This window comes from Buteo buteo, chromosome 21 (genome assembly GCF_964188355.1).
Source record: "Buteo buteo chromosome 21, bButBut1.hap1.1, whole genome shotgun sequence".
NCBI classification, from domain to species: Eukaryota; Metazoa; Chordata; class Aves; order Accipitriformes; family Accipitridae; genus Buteo; species Buteo buteo.
In genome coordinates, this window is record NC_134191.1 from 23,549,064 (window position 1) to 23,566,134 (window position 17,071).

General features: G+C 36.8%; 2 protein-coding genes across 7 annotated transcripts in view; one reads left to right on the forward strand and one right to left on the reverse strand.

Annotated features, from left to right (window-relative positions):
• Positions 1 to 2,716, forward strand: part of MKRN2 (makorin ring finger protein 2) — a 42,944-nt gene extending 40,228 nt beyond the window's left edge. For both annotated transcript variants that reach the window (XR_012653850.1, XM_075053095.1), the window contains one exon: positions 2,214 to 2,716. The gene's annotated coding sequence lies outside the window, so the exon portion shown is untranslated. The remainder of the gene's footprint in view (positions 1 to 2,213) is intronic.
• Positions 1 to 17,071, reverse strand: part of RAF1 (Raf-1 proto-oncogene, serine/threonine kinase) — an 80,106-nt gene that overhangs the window by 26,277 nt on the left and 36,758 nt on the right. The window lies entirely within an intron of this gene.

Here is a 17,071-nt window from a genome sequence, read left to right on the forward strand (position 1 = left end):
TCTGGTGTCACAGGAGCAGTTTACCATCATGTTAATTTAGATAATCATTGCCCGACGTGCCTTCAGAAAGGTGGCTAGATGCTAGCTGCAGGCCAAAAGAATAGTCCTATAAGCCAGATACAGCATGCAAACATTAGCAGACTGTACTGTTATGAAAAAGAGGCCCATCAGGAATTATAATACAAAGCATTCATTGAAGAAATTCCATTTTTATCAGTGATTTGGGGGCTTTGTTTTGGTTGTTGGTTTGTTTGGGTTTTTTTTTTTAAAGGGTAGCAAGTTTAATACCGTTAGAATACAACAAAATACATAACATTTTAATGGCATTACAATTTACACAGTATGAAACAGCAAAAAGACTTTTAAACCCACACACACACTATGCTTAGTTACATTTCAGCATAAACCTCTCCCATTGCAGGGACAAGAACAACCCCCGGCATACTTCCAAATCAGCACACAGTACTACTTTTGCACACTCAGGGACAAAGAAAAAGGTATCGTGTATTTTTTTTTCCCCAGCTATCACAACTTCAATGCAGCTTGAACTCCAAATTATATTCCAAATGCATCTTGTTCAAAACTAAGCAAAAACAAAGTCTAAAACAGTTTTGAAAAGTGAGATGTACTCCTTGCTAAATTTCCAAGTAGCCAGGTTCATTACCAAGCTTTCAAAAAGAAAAAAAAAAATCATTGAAAATAAGCACAGTAGTTTATTTCCTCCATAAACCTGCATCATTCTACAAATATCTGAGAAACTGATGTTCAGAACTGCACAGTGCAAGTGCACATCTTTTGCCATGTTAGTAGATTGTTTCCAAATTAATCTTCAGTGGTTGTGCACACCACCTATATTCCTGATCACCTCTAAGCAAGGTAAAAAAAGTCGTACTAAAGCTGCAAAGTCAAAAAGCAAAATCAGTCAGGAAATGCCAAAATAAAGGTCTTCCTAGCAATCCTAATTCCATCCCCTTATGGTACAGGAAAGACTTACACTGAAAGACCTACTTTGTTCCACTGAAATCACTAACTTAATTCAGTACATAATACCAAACGCTCCTTCACTGAACACCTATCAGTATCTATTAAAGTCTCATTTCATGTGTGGTCCTGTACCTCCTCTGTTGCAAATTATCTGAACCCTCCAATTCATTTCCTTATGCCCTTTGGTGTAGTGCCCATACAAAAAAACAAAAACAAACAAACAAAAACCCCAAAAAACAAAAAACCATTTATACCAAACATTCACATGCTTATGTCAGAGAAAAGGAAATGGTATTTGTTACAGTTGAAGAGCTAAAGTAATGGAATTTGTGGAAAAAAAAAAAAGATCTACACTAGTGTTAAGTGTCCATTTTGGGATGCCCAGAAGGATAAACTTTGAATTTCAGAGTGTCTTCACTCACAGCACAACTCCAGAAAGCCTTAGCTAAATTTAGAAGTACTTAACATTGCTACAGACCTAAACCCAGATCTGACTAGGAGCTAGAAAGGAAACATAAAAACAAAACTTAAAGGTTTGGTTTATATGCGAACTGCAGCAAAAGAACTCTAGACCTCTTACACTCTCTGCTATAAAGGGATCTTTCGGTCAGTTCATGAACATTTCTTTCACTGACAACATATACAATGACAATATACATATCCTCTCCTTCCTCCTGCCAATCATTGTCATTCCTGCATCAGTGCCATCAGTTGTGCAGGTCCAGTTGTTCAAAGGTTCAAAATATTTAAATATCAGTAAGATTTAAAACTCAATACCCAATCGAAATCTAATAGAATTTAGATACTTGGAATTTTTTTTTTTTTTTTTAATCTATGGCACATAAATTACAACAATCTTACATTTAATGTAAAAAGGGAACAAGGAATGGGAAGACACAGGGACATTCTGAAAAAAGGAGGGAAGAGGGGAGTTAAAATTTAGGAATACAACCAAGTTCATCATGCACAAGCAACTACAAGCACAACAATCTCACAATTCATATGCATTGCCCTACTGACAGGAAGCAGAAAGGTGAAAAAAGTTACATACAGTTGCAACAACTGTATTATGCATATGGACAGCCAAAACAGTAACTAGTTAGTAACAGTAAAAACAGAGTGGAGATAAACTGTTAGATAAGAGGGGTAAGATGAAACTCAGACAGCTTGTTCTCTTTCCTCCTATTTACTTACCCACTAAGGAACCCTACTTTATTTCACTCTTCTAGGTAATACATGAGACAAAACAAGAAGAGGAGCTCAACTGGATTTCTCTACTAAGCTGAGAGAAGGAAGACAGAGGCAACCACCAAAACCTCCTTGTTGCCACTGCTGACATAAGTTGACAACACCGTTAACATTACAGCCTTTATATTTAGTATTTTGACAAGCAGCCAACATTTCTTGAAAAATTCAAGAGAAAACAGGAAATGACAAAAAATTCAAACTTGCACCTTGAGAAAAGCTAAGTTTCATACCAAAAAAGGTACTTCCCTCACCTAACAGTGTTCTCTCATCTGAATATGGAAGGCCTACTGTATACTGTAGAACAGCCTACTAGAGAAGATCACAAACACATTTTGAGGTTGTTGTACACACAGTCAGAAAAACAGAAAGACAGCAACTCCTATCAGCCTTCTGTACAATACAAATGTCAGTTATATCTTTGACTATGCATTTCCATCCTTTTCTTTCCTAGGATCTTTGCCTCAATAAATGCTGGATATTCTGAGGACTGTGTATGTTTGGTGTAATCCTCTCTTCCAGCAATGCCCTGCTCTCTCTTGCCACCATGCTTCATCAGTGCATTTTTGCCATCTTTTTGGCTGCAGCTGATGACTGTGACCCTGGCAGCTTGGGTTTGCTCACAGATGTTGAGAGCTCTTTTTCTAGAAAATGAAAGTACCTCCTCATCTCAGCAGACAAATTTAAACCATGCCATCCTTGGCTCTCCTTCCTGCTTAAACTGAAGGCTATGGGTTCTACTCACACACTTCAAGAAGGAGCTACCACTGAAGGGAGAAGATGAGAACTTAGCTCCGATCTGGCCTGGAGCGGACAAAAACCTGCGAGTGGCCTAGGCGTGGAAGGCTAACAGAGAAGAAAGGGAAGTTTGAAAGATATTTGCAGTTTCCTGGGGAGAGACAGGAAATCCGTGATGAGAAGCTGCTAAACCTGCTCTTGGTGTCGATGGTACAAGGGCATGCAGGTGGTACGGTGGAGCTTGTTGAAGAAAGAGCAGTAATCAATTGTCCTGCTTCTGACTTTTGCAACTATTCAGAGACAACCCTCATGTGGGATGACAGGAGGCTCCAGGTCCTCAGAAATACCTCTTCGATCAGACCAAGAAGAGTCTAGTCAAGAACACTTCAATTCTGATACAGCATGGGCAGCCACTGGACATGTTCACTTCTCAAACCTAGTCACTGTTCCTTTTCCAAATTATTATCATGGAAGAATACAGACAGTCATAAAAGCTGCTTCTTAAGAAGTAATTTACAAAGGAATTACACTTACCCCTGCCCTCTAATGTAAAGAAAGCTATCTTAAAAAATTATATGAATATATACAAAAACATCCACTTTGAACTCAAACAGCTCACTGCATACATAGATATGAGGCAAGAGAATTAGCATTGCAACTACTTGACCAGCTTTGAACTGACAAAAACAAAAACAAATACATATATAATCACACAACTTAATATTGCACTTACACACATGATTTCTAGGTAGTACATGGAACACAGAACTAAGCACAACAGAAGACAACAGACATACTGTTTCACAGGACACAGGTTAGTGTGTCCACCTTCTGGCTACCTTAACAGGTAAGACATGTGCATAGCATAGCTTACCTTTCAGTGTCCTGTAGCCTGCGCCCTAGCATTGATTTTTTCATTCATTTTGGGTCTTTTGCTCCAACCAGTATCTGATGAAAGCCATTTTTACTGAAACTAAATTCATTTTCTCTAACTCTCCCAAGATCCCCACCAATTCACTCCAGTGAAAAGATGTCTGATATGTTCTAAAGAGAAATTTAATTTTAAATAAAGGAGGGAAGATTTTACAATGATGCCTTCATAAATACATAATTCTTAGTTTGTCTATTCCAGAAAAACTAGCTCTTCTTCCTTTAAATGAGTTACAAGCATGTTTCTGAAACATAATCGTTACCAGATATTAGATTTATGTTTATGCCATGCTCAAATAATCCATTGCTAGCTGAATATTTTCATACATCTTTCTAAAATTTTTTCTTTAAAATTTTTCTTCCTGCAACTCCTCACTTTCATGAAAATGACTTCAAAGAGCCTGTCTACAACTGAAAAACTGCAACAGCAGCATTCAAAGAATATTTTAAGATGTTAAAGTATATCAGTGCCCTTGTAGATCCAGTACTGCTAGGAAACTGATACTGATTCGTTTCATATTAAAATTCAATCCGAGGAAAAAAAAAAACCAAACAAAAAACATTCATACTATTCCTCCACCTCCCACAGATATACTGCATATTATGACCAAGATTGCACTTTTCATTAGTACTTTTTGCATAGATTACAGGTTTTGATATTTAGTCATTTGAACAAGCATTAAAACCAAATGCACAAAACAGCTATGCAATGTGCACATCTGACAGTAACAAATTCCTAGTGAACATTCACTCATATCCACTCAGATCATACACTCATATCATTCATCCATATCTGAAAGATACTTTAAGTTACTTTAACTTTTTCCATGACTAGCAAAAAGTGTTTAGTCCAAACTGCTAAAAATTTTAGTTGGTCTCCCTAAGGAATGCTGAAACTGGTAATGAAGAAGCCTTAACGTTCACAGGATACAAAGCTAAACTCCTCTCAGTATAGAGTTTAGGTGCCTTGCCCTTTCCTTTATTTCTGAAACAAACACCAGAAGCTTTTAAAGAAAATGTAAATACAGTTCCCCCTCCCAACACACACACGGTGCCATTTTTGTCCACATGAACAATTAAAAGCCACACTCCTGTTTAATGAGATATATATACAAAGGCAAAACACCACAGAACAAAACCCAGAATCCATTTCAAAGTGAACACTTTTGTTAGAAAATATAAGCTTTAAAAGTTGCCTATAAGAAAAGTTTTCATCCTTGACACAAAACGATCAATGATACATTTAACTCGCCTTTTCTCAGCTTCCCTCCCATACAGTAATTCTCAATTGATTTAATATTGCATGGGTGACCAGTTGTCTGGGGAAAAAAAGAAACCGACAACAAACAAATATCTGTTGTGATATATAGCAGTATTTTTTAAAAGTAGCTTTTCATAGCAGTAGAAAATAAATATGGACCCATTCCTATATTAATAAATAAAGCTGTGATCCATGTAAACATAAATGCAGGGCATGAGTTAGGATCAGTCTAATAACCCAGGCAGATCTCTCATACATCTGCAAGGTTGGCGTTTTTCCTTTGAATGTCCTTCATTTTAAGAGATCAACGCCAAAAAGCAAGCTCCCCTCTAATAGAACTGACAAAAAACCCCTAAAAATTAACGGGAGGAAATGTTATTGTTCAGGGGGGAAAAAAACAAACCCCAACACACAAAAAACCAACCAATACTTAAAGATTACACACATAATTTCTGCCTCAGGTGTTCTGATCTTGGAAGTATCTTTTCTCATCTTTTTCTCTATTGCTCTGAACCATTAATTTCTTAGTCATTACTTCAGCCATTATGCTGCTAACATAACTTAGAAGTATTTAAGGAAAAAAATAACATTGGTTTTCCAACAATGGGGCTTCACAGTAAGGAGGGCACAAGCAATACAACTCTCAGTCTGACATGCTTTCAGATTGATTAATCCTTTGCAAGATTAACATGTCTTTGTATTTAACTTTCAGAGTAAAACTCTGGTTTATATACTACTTGGCTGTAGTAGGCTGTACTTTGGGCTTCAGCTAGTAGGTATTTGTGACCAAAACTACCTGCATCTTTGGCTGCTCTGTGCCTGCTCTTCCCTGTTGATTAGAACACCTTCAGGCTACTTTTCCTAACCAATTTTTTGGAAGATCTCTTTGGTTTGTCCTCCACACAGATCATTCCCGTGTCAGTCACCCATTTCTTCCCACATGAAATTTCTATCAAGTTCAAATGCAGAGCTCTGTAAGTTTCCCTACAAAACCTGAATTCCTTCATTAGAAAAAAAGGAGCACTGAATACTCTGCTTGTATCTAAAAGAGCACAAAGGGATATAGAACCCAAATCCTTCCCTTTCCCAAAGCAAATAAAGCAATCTCAGCTAAAAAGAAAAATGCAGCAGGTGTTTCCAAGTACTCAATAAGAATTTTTTAAAGTTTTAGTTAAGTTCTGCTGCTGAGTTTATACAGATTCACAAAATAGTTTATAAAACTGCAAAAACAGCTATGAAAGGAAAAGGCAAGCAAGGAAAGTACACAATTTTTGCATGTACATTTTGTACAAGTTTTGCTAACAAACCACCAGAAGTATGTCATACAGTAAAAGCTCCACTTTTTTTTAGTATAATAATTTATAATTTTTATCTTATAATCAAAATTGATAAATATTGAGAGGCAGTCACTCAATGTTTTAAATGTGTTCTCTTAACATTATGAAGACTATTAAAGCTGAAGTGATATTTAAGATGTTCTCATTTTTTAATTTGATAAATTCAAATGCATTACTAGAAATAAAAAGCATACTGAACACTGCTTTCTTATACCTGATTATATCAGAATCACATTATATGACACTCTTGTCACGCTTAGACTTCTTGTTTCTTCACCATAATGTTGAATTCTTTACAGCAGAATCCTCCACAGATAGATTAAGAAAAATAGATCTTTAAAACAGACCTTGGATTGCAGAAGTGGGGCTACGAGTTTACATGTGTATTGACATTACACAGACAAGTCACTTTGGACAAGCATTTTTTTTCCCCCAAGCCTTTCAATCAACTATACATACATTCTCAGACACATGCCTATTTGCATTCTGAACTTGCTCATGCTTGAATTGTTTCAAGTATGGCTGAAAGCCCCAAACTGTGTTTACAGTTGCCTGGAACTCATCCACTTTACAGCAAGGATGAAAAAGTTACTCAAATGTCAGCAATCTACCAAATGCCCTTCCCACACAAGTTCTCAAGGATTAAACAAAAGTGACTGGGAATCTCAGCACAAAGAATTACTGGCTCTGTCCTCCCTCAGTTGCATGTAGTAAGTGAAGCAACACTGAGGACACCACCACTGAGAACATACCAGTCTTTAAACCAACCTCAGTTTTGCTGAAAAGGACCACTGACTGAGATTAGGTTATTCAAGTAACTGACGGGAGCCACTAGTTACGCAGGCTAACTGTACAGTTCAGACATACCACAGTTACTGTTAAAATACTGTTGCAAAATACCAGCTAGATTATCTGTACAGTTAGACAGAATAGCATGCAGTGATCCAGCTAATTCAAGAGTTAGGTATTCTCTTCATTCACTCAGGGCAGCTTTAAACTAATAAATGTAGTTGATTAAATGTGGGCTCTGTGCCAGAACCAGCAATGCCACCGGGAAGTCAATACTGCAATTCTAAAAGCCTGGGCATGGAAACAATGTACAGATTGGAGAGGGGGTGGGCAGCAGGGAAGAGGGGCAATAGCACTAAGGAAGGTTTGGAAAGGGCCTTGAGATATTTTTCTGTGAGAAGATAGAACAAATGGTTCTCCCTTATATTTTAAAATAAAGTACACCTGGGAATAGTTGAACATACATTTCTGCAATATGAACTAAGTCTTTTAGTTACAAATTGCCTGGACAGCTCTACTAATTTCATATGCACCGGTATTTGCAAAAAAGCCTGCATAAAAAGGCAAATAAAAACTGAATGTAATTAGAAATTACAGATTGTATACAAGCTAAATTATTTAGACTATGTCAAAAATTTACTATCCTGATTGTCTCCAAAGAGAAATTATGCTCCGTTTTAACTCTATCTTACATTATCTTACTAAATACATCTATGAAATTACAGGGGTTTGGGTGGGGTTTTATTTAACAAAGTACCATAACAGATTTTTTGTTTCAGAGGTACAACCTCAGAAAAGAAAAAAAAACAAAAACGACCACCAGTTGCAAGATAACATCGCAGACTTGATTTACATTAGGTCTGGGTTATTCACAACAGATCTGTAGTTGTGTGGAAAGGCAAATGCTATTTGAAGAGAGGCAAATATCAAGATCTAAAGTTCTAAACTGAGGAAAGGGCTTTCCCCCTGCAAAGTAAATATCCATGGAGACTGACTAAAGTAAGAGCTTAAGGTAAACATACACTTCTGATAAAGCAAACACTGAAACAACTGTAGGTATCATATCAATTTCATGGACTTTTTCAAAAAAACAAGAAGCAAATTTTAGTAGTAGTGAAGCAATACAAGCACTGAGCTCGGCTGTGATAAGTTTCCCTTCCTCCAGGAAAGACCCAGGGACCTCAGAAGAAAGAATGGGGCAGGGTAAGGATGAAGGGAAAGATAACCAGAAAAAGTTTTTTATACCTTTAGTTTCTCCTTTAAGTGAATAAAGTCCTACAACAAAAGGATGAAGTACATAATCTGTGGAAGGTAACACAAAACCAGAAGATATTTACTATTTTAATAGAAAAACTTATACACATGCCCAACATACCAAATTAATAACCAAAAAATTATTTTGTGAATTACATCAATAGTAGTGTTAACTTATCATCCTTCTACTGTTATAGTTTTCAGGGCCTTCTAGCCTTTCATTATTTTATCCAACATTCCAGTGTAATGAGACGCACTGTGCAAGGCCAGACTGTGTGACAACGAAATGCTACCCCAGCTCAACATAATCTCATAATTATTCAAGAGCATCATAATAATCTTTCACAGCTAAAAACTCACTAAATTAAAAATTAAGTATGAGTTGAATACTTTCTTCACCAGTTCCTCACTTATACAGAAAAACACCTCGCTGACTCATAAATGTTATAACAAATCTTGGTCCAAAACAACAACAACAAAAGAAGTAGTAAGAAGCTAAGCTTCTGAAGGCTGTGTCTTGCATATAAGCATTAACTGTAAGAGGAAGAATTCCTAGGGAAGCCAAAGAAGTCTTGATTAAAAGATTGGAAGCTCAGATTAGTGAAAGAAAGCAGTGCAAGTCAAATACACAAAAACATTCACTATATAGTAAATGGTAAAATGCTTTCTTACCCAAAGTTTCCATCCTAATTAGCAATTCCTAAAACAATCCCATGCAGAGATGATTAGAGTAGGCAAAGATGCAACACAGTCACTGAGGCTAGAAGGGACCTCTTGAAACCATTTAGTTCAACCTCCCTGCTCAAGCAGGGTCAGCTATAGCAGGCTGCCCAGGACCACATCAGTTGGGTTTTGAGCATCCCCACAGATACACGCTCCACAGCCTCTCTCTGCAACCTGTTCCAGTGTTTGCCCACCCTCACAGTAAAAAAAAAAAAAAAAAAAAAAAAAAAAAAAAGTTTTCTTGTGTTCGGATGGAGATTCATTTGTTTTAATTTGGGCTCACTGCCCCTTGGGCTGTGACTGGGCACTAATGAGAAGATTCTGGTGTCCTCTTCATTCCCTCCCACCAGTGTACAAATACACATTGATAGGATCCCCCACAAAGCTTTCTGTTCTCCAGTCTGAACAGTCCCAGGTTCCTCATATCTTTCTTTATATGAAATACAAGAAAGTACACGTAAAAAAAATTCAAGAAGAGATCTTGTATTGCTAGCTCACTTTTGGTTACAAGTATCCTCTCTCCTAGATAGAGCAGGTAGGGGAAAGGGGCAGAGGGGGGGAAGCTGCAATGATTTTACCCAAGATGGCAAACTCCCAAAGAATAAAAAGAAACCAGAAGAATGGTTTGGGATCTCCACCTTGAGCCACTTGGTAATTTTAAAATTAAAACCTACTTACAGTCTGAACTGTACATTTACCCTGCTTACTAACTTGCATACCTCTCTACAGCAAACATTTAGGAATGTGACATGCAAAATATCGTGAATATGGTTTCCATTACAGGAAAAGATAAGCAGGGAGACTGGGGAGAAGGGAAGAAGGAATTCCATCTTTTGCACACCAGAAGAAAAGCTGAGATCTTTAGTTCTAACAGAAGACAACCAGTCAGCAATAATGATATATTTAGGAAATAATCCACACTGAATCAAGGGGGAGGACGTGTTGTTTGTTTATTTTTTAACAGATTACATTACTGAGGAATAAGGTGTGGGAAGTGATGTGACCAGAAAGTATGTGGGGGCCAGAAGCAGAGAAAAACAGATAAGATCAAAACCACCATAAGAACCATAAGAATAAGCAGAGGACCAGAGAAAGACATCCTCATAGGAACCAATGTAGGCATGAGGGGGTGAGAGGGAAGTGGTGGGTTTTTAATTTTAAAAGTACCTAAGTTGACAATTGGCAAACTGATAAAAGCAAGGATACAGTTATGATCCTCATATTTAGCTAAGAGGTTAAGAGATTTGTAAAGACCAGTTTCTGAGGAAAACGAGCTAAAAACTGAGCTGAAAAGTGTCTGGGACAAACTTTTGAGACAATCAGTATAATGGATAATGCTAGATGAAAAAGAGAAGAGAAAACTGACGTGGTGGGGTAGAGGTTTTACAGACTGAAAACCCAAAGCAATTTTATTGTAGAATCAGCCAGAAAAAAAAGGATTCTCATATAAAAATCAAGAAGAGAAGGCATAGCATAAAACAAGTGCTATGGGTTAAAGAAGCAGCAGGTACAATATTTCTACCTGCAACCAAAGTAATAGCTGCAAGGGAGTAAAAAAATCACATATTTTTCCTGACAGGTAAGAAATAGATGAAAAACAAAAATCAGTAAGAACATTTGCTAACAGAACTGGCAACAAAGGGGGTTTAAGAAGCAAAAGAGTTGACAAAAATACCAGCTGTTATTGCAGATGTGAGATTCAATTAAACCTGAGAAGTAGAATTGTTCACCTAAGACAATGGCAAAGCCAAGGGACAAGAAAATTGCTCTGTACTGGAGGAAGTCTGCCTACTCACAGGATTTCCACCTGAGATACTCCACAGTGCAAGAGAAGGAGTAAGGGAAGCAGGTGTTCTTCTGTAAGGGGAATGCTGAACTCACACAAGTTGATCACTGATCGTACTTCAGTTTTTAAAGCATTGCTTTTGAAAAATTAAAAATTCTCCTACAAGTATAAACAGCCAGATCAAGAGTTTGAAACAGAGTTTTAAAATGATAGGTTTGTGTTTCAGGGTTGTCAAGTCACTTTTGAACTAGGTGCTGACAGTTTTAGAAAATACACCTGGACAATATTGTATTTAAGATCAGATAATCACAAACATTAGACATTTCAGCGCTGTGATTCAGACGGTCATACATCTGCATATGTGGTATCATATGTAGTACTTCTATACAGCTGAACCCCAGTGTTATACTGTTACAGCATTCTTGCTGTTTCCTCCAGTTTTCACTACAATTAGATAGTAGATACAGCATTTTGTCACTGGCAATGCTGAAAATCTGCTCCCAGAAAAAAAAAATTAAATTAATTTCTATTGTGTGTCAGAACCATCAACTTGAAATTTAGTAGGCTTTTTAGAAGTTATAATGACAAAAACATCCTGCTACACTTATTTCCTGGGCTACACTGTTAATTCCTGGTCTTTAAAAATCACATTGCCTATTTAAAATCTCCACATGAGAAACTGACAAAGACAAAACACTTAATACACAAAGGAAACCAAAATTAGAGAAAAAAAGAAAAAAAAGAAAAAGAAAAAAACACCTCTGCCAGACATAAAATATGCAAACAAAAGTGAAAAGACTCTCTTACAGTTACAGCAGCAGTATTATTTGTGGTGACAGAGGAAAAAATATTTTCAAAATGTAAGACAATTTTAGTCTCAATCTGCCTGACAATTTTATTGAAAATTTTCTTCAGAGCATACAGCAGTTCTGTAAAACAAAATAATTCCAGGTACTGCCCTGTAATTTAACATCACAAGGGCAGATCTTACTGGAATAGGTAAAAATAGCACTAGTGAACATGCCAAAGGAGAGTCTTTCCACTATATGGCCAGTGCTTAGATTGCAACATCAGCTGGCTCTCTTTTTATAACCTCTTGATTGCCAGTGAACAAGTTACACATTCAACTTAAAAGGTTTGAGAAATCTAAGAGTAAGCTCTGGAACTGACTTCCAGCTGAAATCAATCCACTGTATCACTCTGACACGAACACTTTGTTTCAGCATGCTATTATTGCCTGTGTAAGCTGCATACTTGCTTCTAAAGCATTTAACACAGATGAATGATGTAATTCAGAACACCGTTTATTTTTTGTTAAATGTCAGCATAAAATTAGAGCCTTTCACACTTTGTTGTTTCTTTTGGCTGCAACACACTCTGGAAGCTACTTAACTTACTACATTCGCTCACAGCCGCACACGTGCCATGCTCCAATGAGCCCGTATTGGCCCATTTCTGCAAACGCACCCCCTCAACTCCAACCACCCTGGAACAACCACCCCCTAGCACGTGAACTCTAGATCAGGTTTTTTCCGTGTTTCCACATAAAGATAACAACCGACACAATATGAACGCTTAAAACTGTTAGACCAGTGATCAAATTGAGACAGAAATGTTTTGCTAGAAGAAATTCATGCTCCTTAGCCAGCAGCTTGACTTACAGATGACTGAAATTGCTTAGCTTTCTAGAGACAAGGGAAACCAGTATCCTCCCATCTTCAACACCACAAACAGGCTTCTGCCTGCTCACGCCTATGGATTGGTACTGATTGGACATGGCTTTCAAAGTTATTGGAGAGGGAGACAGGGAGGGAAAAGAAAGCTATAAAAAAGCAGGAGGACATCACTTAGCTTGCACAGTTACTGCTACATTTTTTCCCCTCAGCCCAAGAAAAACTGAATGATCATCAACATATTTAACTCTCCTTAAGTTTGAAAGTGCTGGCATAATCAAATATATGTTTCTTATTTGCACACAGTGGCCCCAGTACTCTGTGTCTATATGAAGAAATATACATAGGTCATATACATGCAAATTCAAAAGTAGAGAGTTTAGATGCATTTGCCATACTTAATGCACGAGTTTTACAATACAGGTTTTAGAAAAAAAACCTGCATAAAATTACAAGCAGTGCACAAATAAAGAACTGATAATAATTATTTTAATGGGCTTATGAGATAGATTAGACCTGAGGGAATCCAAATTCTATCAGAAATTATCAAAATAAGGAAAATATTAACCTGGCAGCAATCATGAAACTAACAATTGCTAGGTAAATTCTGAACTTCTGGAATTCTAAAAAAAGGTTTTATAGAATCTGAAGCTGGAGTTGTATCCTATGTTACAAATCTGAGCAACTTTGTGACACTTAGAACAAAGTTTCTAAAACAAAGTTTAAAAAACCCCAAGTTGTTAGTGTATATCAAAATACACCTTTTCAACTGGAACCTAGAGAGATAATTACAGGCTCTTTCATCACCACATTAAGTTGAGTTAAAATCCACCTTGCTTTTTCTTTCACAATAAATTTATAAAAACATTATACTTTCTATGATAACCATTTGGGAATAATGTAACTAGCATTTTGGGATTGCAATAAATTTTTTTAAAACCCTTAAAATATGATTAACTAGTATTTTTTCTTCCCAGCAACATTGCCACCATTGAAGCTTCCAGTCTAATGGTCCTCCCTACATTTGCTGTATTACTTTGCAGGACTATCCCTCTGTGTTTCTACATTTCTTTTACAATTTCATGCAAACAAAAGGGAGTATACATTTCACCATGCTTCCTTCAGTTTCACCAAGAAATGTAAAATCTTATGTAAAATCTCGCACATAGTTTCTTCTACACAGGGAAAATTATAGAATAAAGAAAAAAGGATAATTTACTTGTTTCTCCAACAAGCTGTCGCAGTGGGGGAGACACAGTTCATCTCTTCCACAGGTAGTAAGAGAGTAAAGAGAGAGGAGTGCCTTTTGTTGTACACTAATAGACTGGAAAGACCACTCTAGAAAATACTGAATGCATGACCAGACTTTGAGCAAACAGTTAAATGACTGAGAATAGAAGAAGAAAGTGGAATATGCAAAAACTAGCACAAATTACTGATAGAGTTGACAGGGACATATACTGGAAGCAAATGACTAACAAAATAAAAGATATTACAGAAAAAGGAAGATTAGTCATATATTAAAGTTTCTGAATATATACCTAAATGTTAGCCCTGCAAAGGTACAAAGGCATTAAAGATACCTTTCTTCTAGTTGTGTGCTACCTTGCATCTCCCTCTTGCTAGTCTCTGCAGCTAGGTGTTCCCAAAACACTCATTTTCAAAACTCTATCTTGTTCTATAGTGAAAAAAATTATGTAACAGAAGACTATAATGGGGGCTCTGAGCCATTTTTTAAAGTCTAAACCTCTGAGCCAGCTTTAATTAATATGGTTAACCCCATGCCACACCCAGCTGCAAGTTAGTGAAGCAACCTCCCTCTAGCTTGTGAACTAAAAATATACAAGATGTCTCAACTGCTCTTAAGCGATACTACGTATTTCAATTGGAATGCAATATTAATTAACACCCTTTTGTCAGCTGTTTGTCAGAAATGACATATTTTAGGGTTAAACCAATAGCAAGTATGCAATGTAAGCTGAAATCTGAAATGAAGCAATGTAATGCAGTAGTAAGAGAAAACAGGCAGCACTACTGTAATCAACTCAGCATCTGCAGAGAGCCACAACACAGCAAGTGAAATGATTCCACAGAGCAATGAAACCGAGAACAACAACAACATAAAAAGGGGCTTATATCAGAAGAGCTGGAGATACAGGTCCCATTTGCAGATTTTCAGATACTGCAAAGAAAACAAGGCAGAGTCACTTACACACTCACCACATGCACAGATTATTTGCAAGGCAATTCTAAAACTCTTTTGCCTGAAGTTAAAACCAATCAGCTTTGATTTAACTGTGCTACTGCTCTGCTTCCTTTATGCAAGCATGCAGGATACGTTTGTAACATGCATAGAAGAAATGGCAGAACACAGACACACCTGCAACTGCAAACAAATCCAATGACCTGCATTTGCCACCGTATTGTTCTACACGAATCCAGAGTTTTTCTACATTAAAATCTTAGCTCTAAAAAGCCTGTCATTCCCCATAAGCAAGCAAAAACTTCTGGAAAATATACAACTCAATCACATTGACTATGTCACTTAAAACCCTGAAAAAAGGATACTCATTTATGTAAATGTTGTATTTATTAATTACCAGTTATAATTCTTAGCTCTGAAGTCTACCAAGAAAATGCTTTACTCATTTACAAATGACTCAAGAACAGTGCTTTGTTTATCCTCACCTACTGTATGCATTGCAGCATTTCAGTACACAAGATGACCATATTCTATTAAACCATAAAAGGTCAGTACACACTGCTGCAATAAAATCAACTTTGTGTGAAACAGATGGCATTTATAGTACAAACACAATATTCAAGTCACTAAAGGAATAAATGTGCGCCAGCTGCTTTTCAAAGCAAAATCGTTGTTTACAAAAAAATAGCGTATGCAGCAAGAGCCAACAGAGCACTGAGAATTATTCACAGAACTTTGTCCAAAACAGACTTTCTTTTCAGAAAAACTAGCAACATCACTAAATACATATCTGGATTACCCACACAGAATAAGCTGTATCTACTTTAGGCTGTCCCAAAACTCATGAGTTAATGCATGCTCATTGCTAAAATACCTTGTTAATTTGTCATAAAGCTAGCATTTTTACCTGATTTCCTAGTGTTGTATCAACTCCTCTTTCAATTAATTGTTAGAGCTCACAACAGGTTTCCACAATCTTATTCAATACACAATGGATATATTTCATACCAGAAAATACTCAAGGGTTTTGCATAAGCAATTACACAAAATCAATCAAATTTGGTACAATGCAGATATAAACACGCCTGCTCGTTCACAAATTAAACTTACGTGAAACTTACTGAAATCGTGCTTAAATTACCATGCTTGAAATTTTAGTTAAGTCACAAATTTTAATCTTGCTTTGTCTATTCTTGTTACTTCCCCAAATAAAGATAATTCTGACTTACGCAATTTGATGTTTTCACAAGAAATAGAACACTGACTTCTATTTCTCTTCACACAGTTACACAGTCTTTAGATTTCTGCATTTTTAAGTTAGAAGATGGTCCAGGAACTTATTTCTTACAAAACAATCACCCTTCTCAATTATTCATTTGTTTCAAGCTGAATTTGCATGGAAGTTTTGGAAATTCTACTGCACAAAAACATGTTATCATTGTTCCCTAGGCAACTGGTCTTATGTGATCATGCCACCCAGCTGTCCTTCTGCTTCTCCTCCAGCAACTTGTGGACATACTAGCTTATTTCAACTAAACACTTAGGTAGAGGCATCAAGAATACAATATTCCCACAGGTTATGGAAATAGGAAGCAAAAGCATGGAAGAATCCTTCGCTCTCCCAGCATCTTCATCAGTGAGGGCACCACAGCACAAACCTTTGGCATGCTAGCTGCAGCAGCACATCACCACGTGACAAAACCAAACCAAGAAAAAACCTCTTGCCTAGCTGGCAGACCAAGAAGGTAGACAAGCAACATAATAGAGGGAGAGGAGGAGGGAAAAAAAAAAAAACCTGGAAGGTGTTTAAGTAAGGCAATAGCTAAGACGGGAAAGCAAGGGTTGCTAAAGGTATTAAAAAGGTGTGGCAAAGGGACTGACTGAGGGTGTCATGGAAGAGAAAGACAGTATGTTTGCAGCAGAGATGATCAGAGACCCAAATACAAGCCTGTATTGAACTAGACTTCGTTAGTTTATTTGCTCTCGTAACTTTATTAGAAATAAAAAAATAATTTAAACATTCTGTATCCATAACACAAAAGTGAATTTATCAGCATGACTCCTGCATTTGAAACTAACTGATTGAAGACTTATTTATACATAGTAACTCGAACCAGCTTTTGGTTCCCATCTCCTACAGTAGTTTTA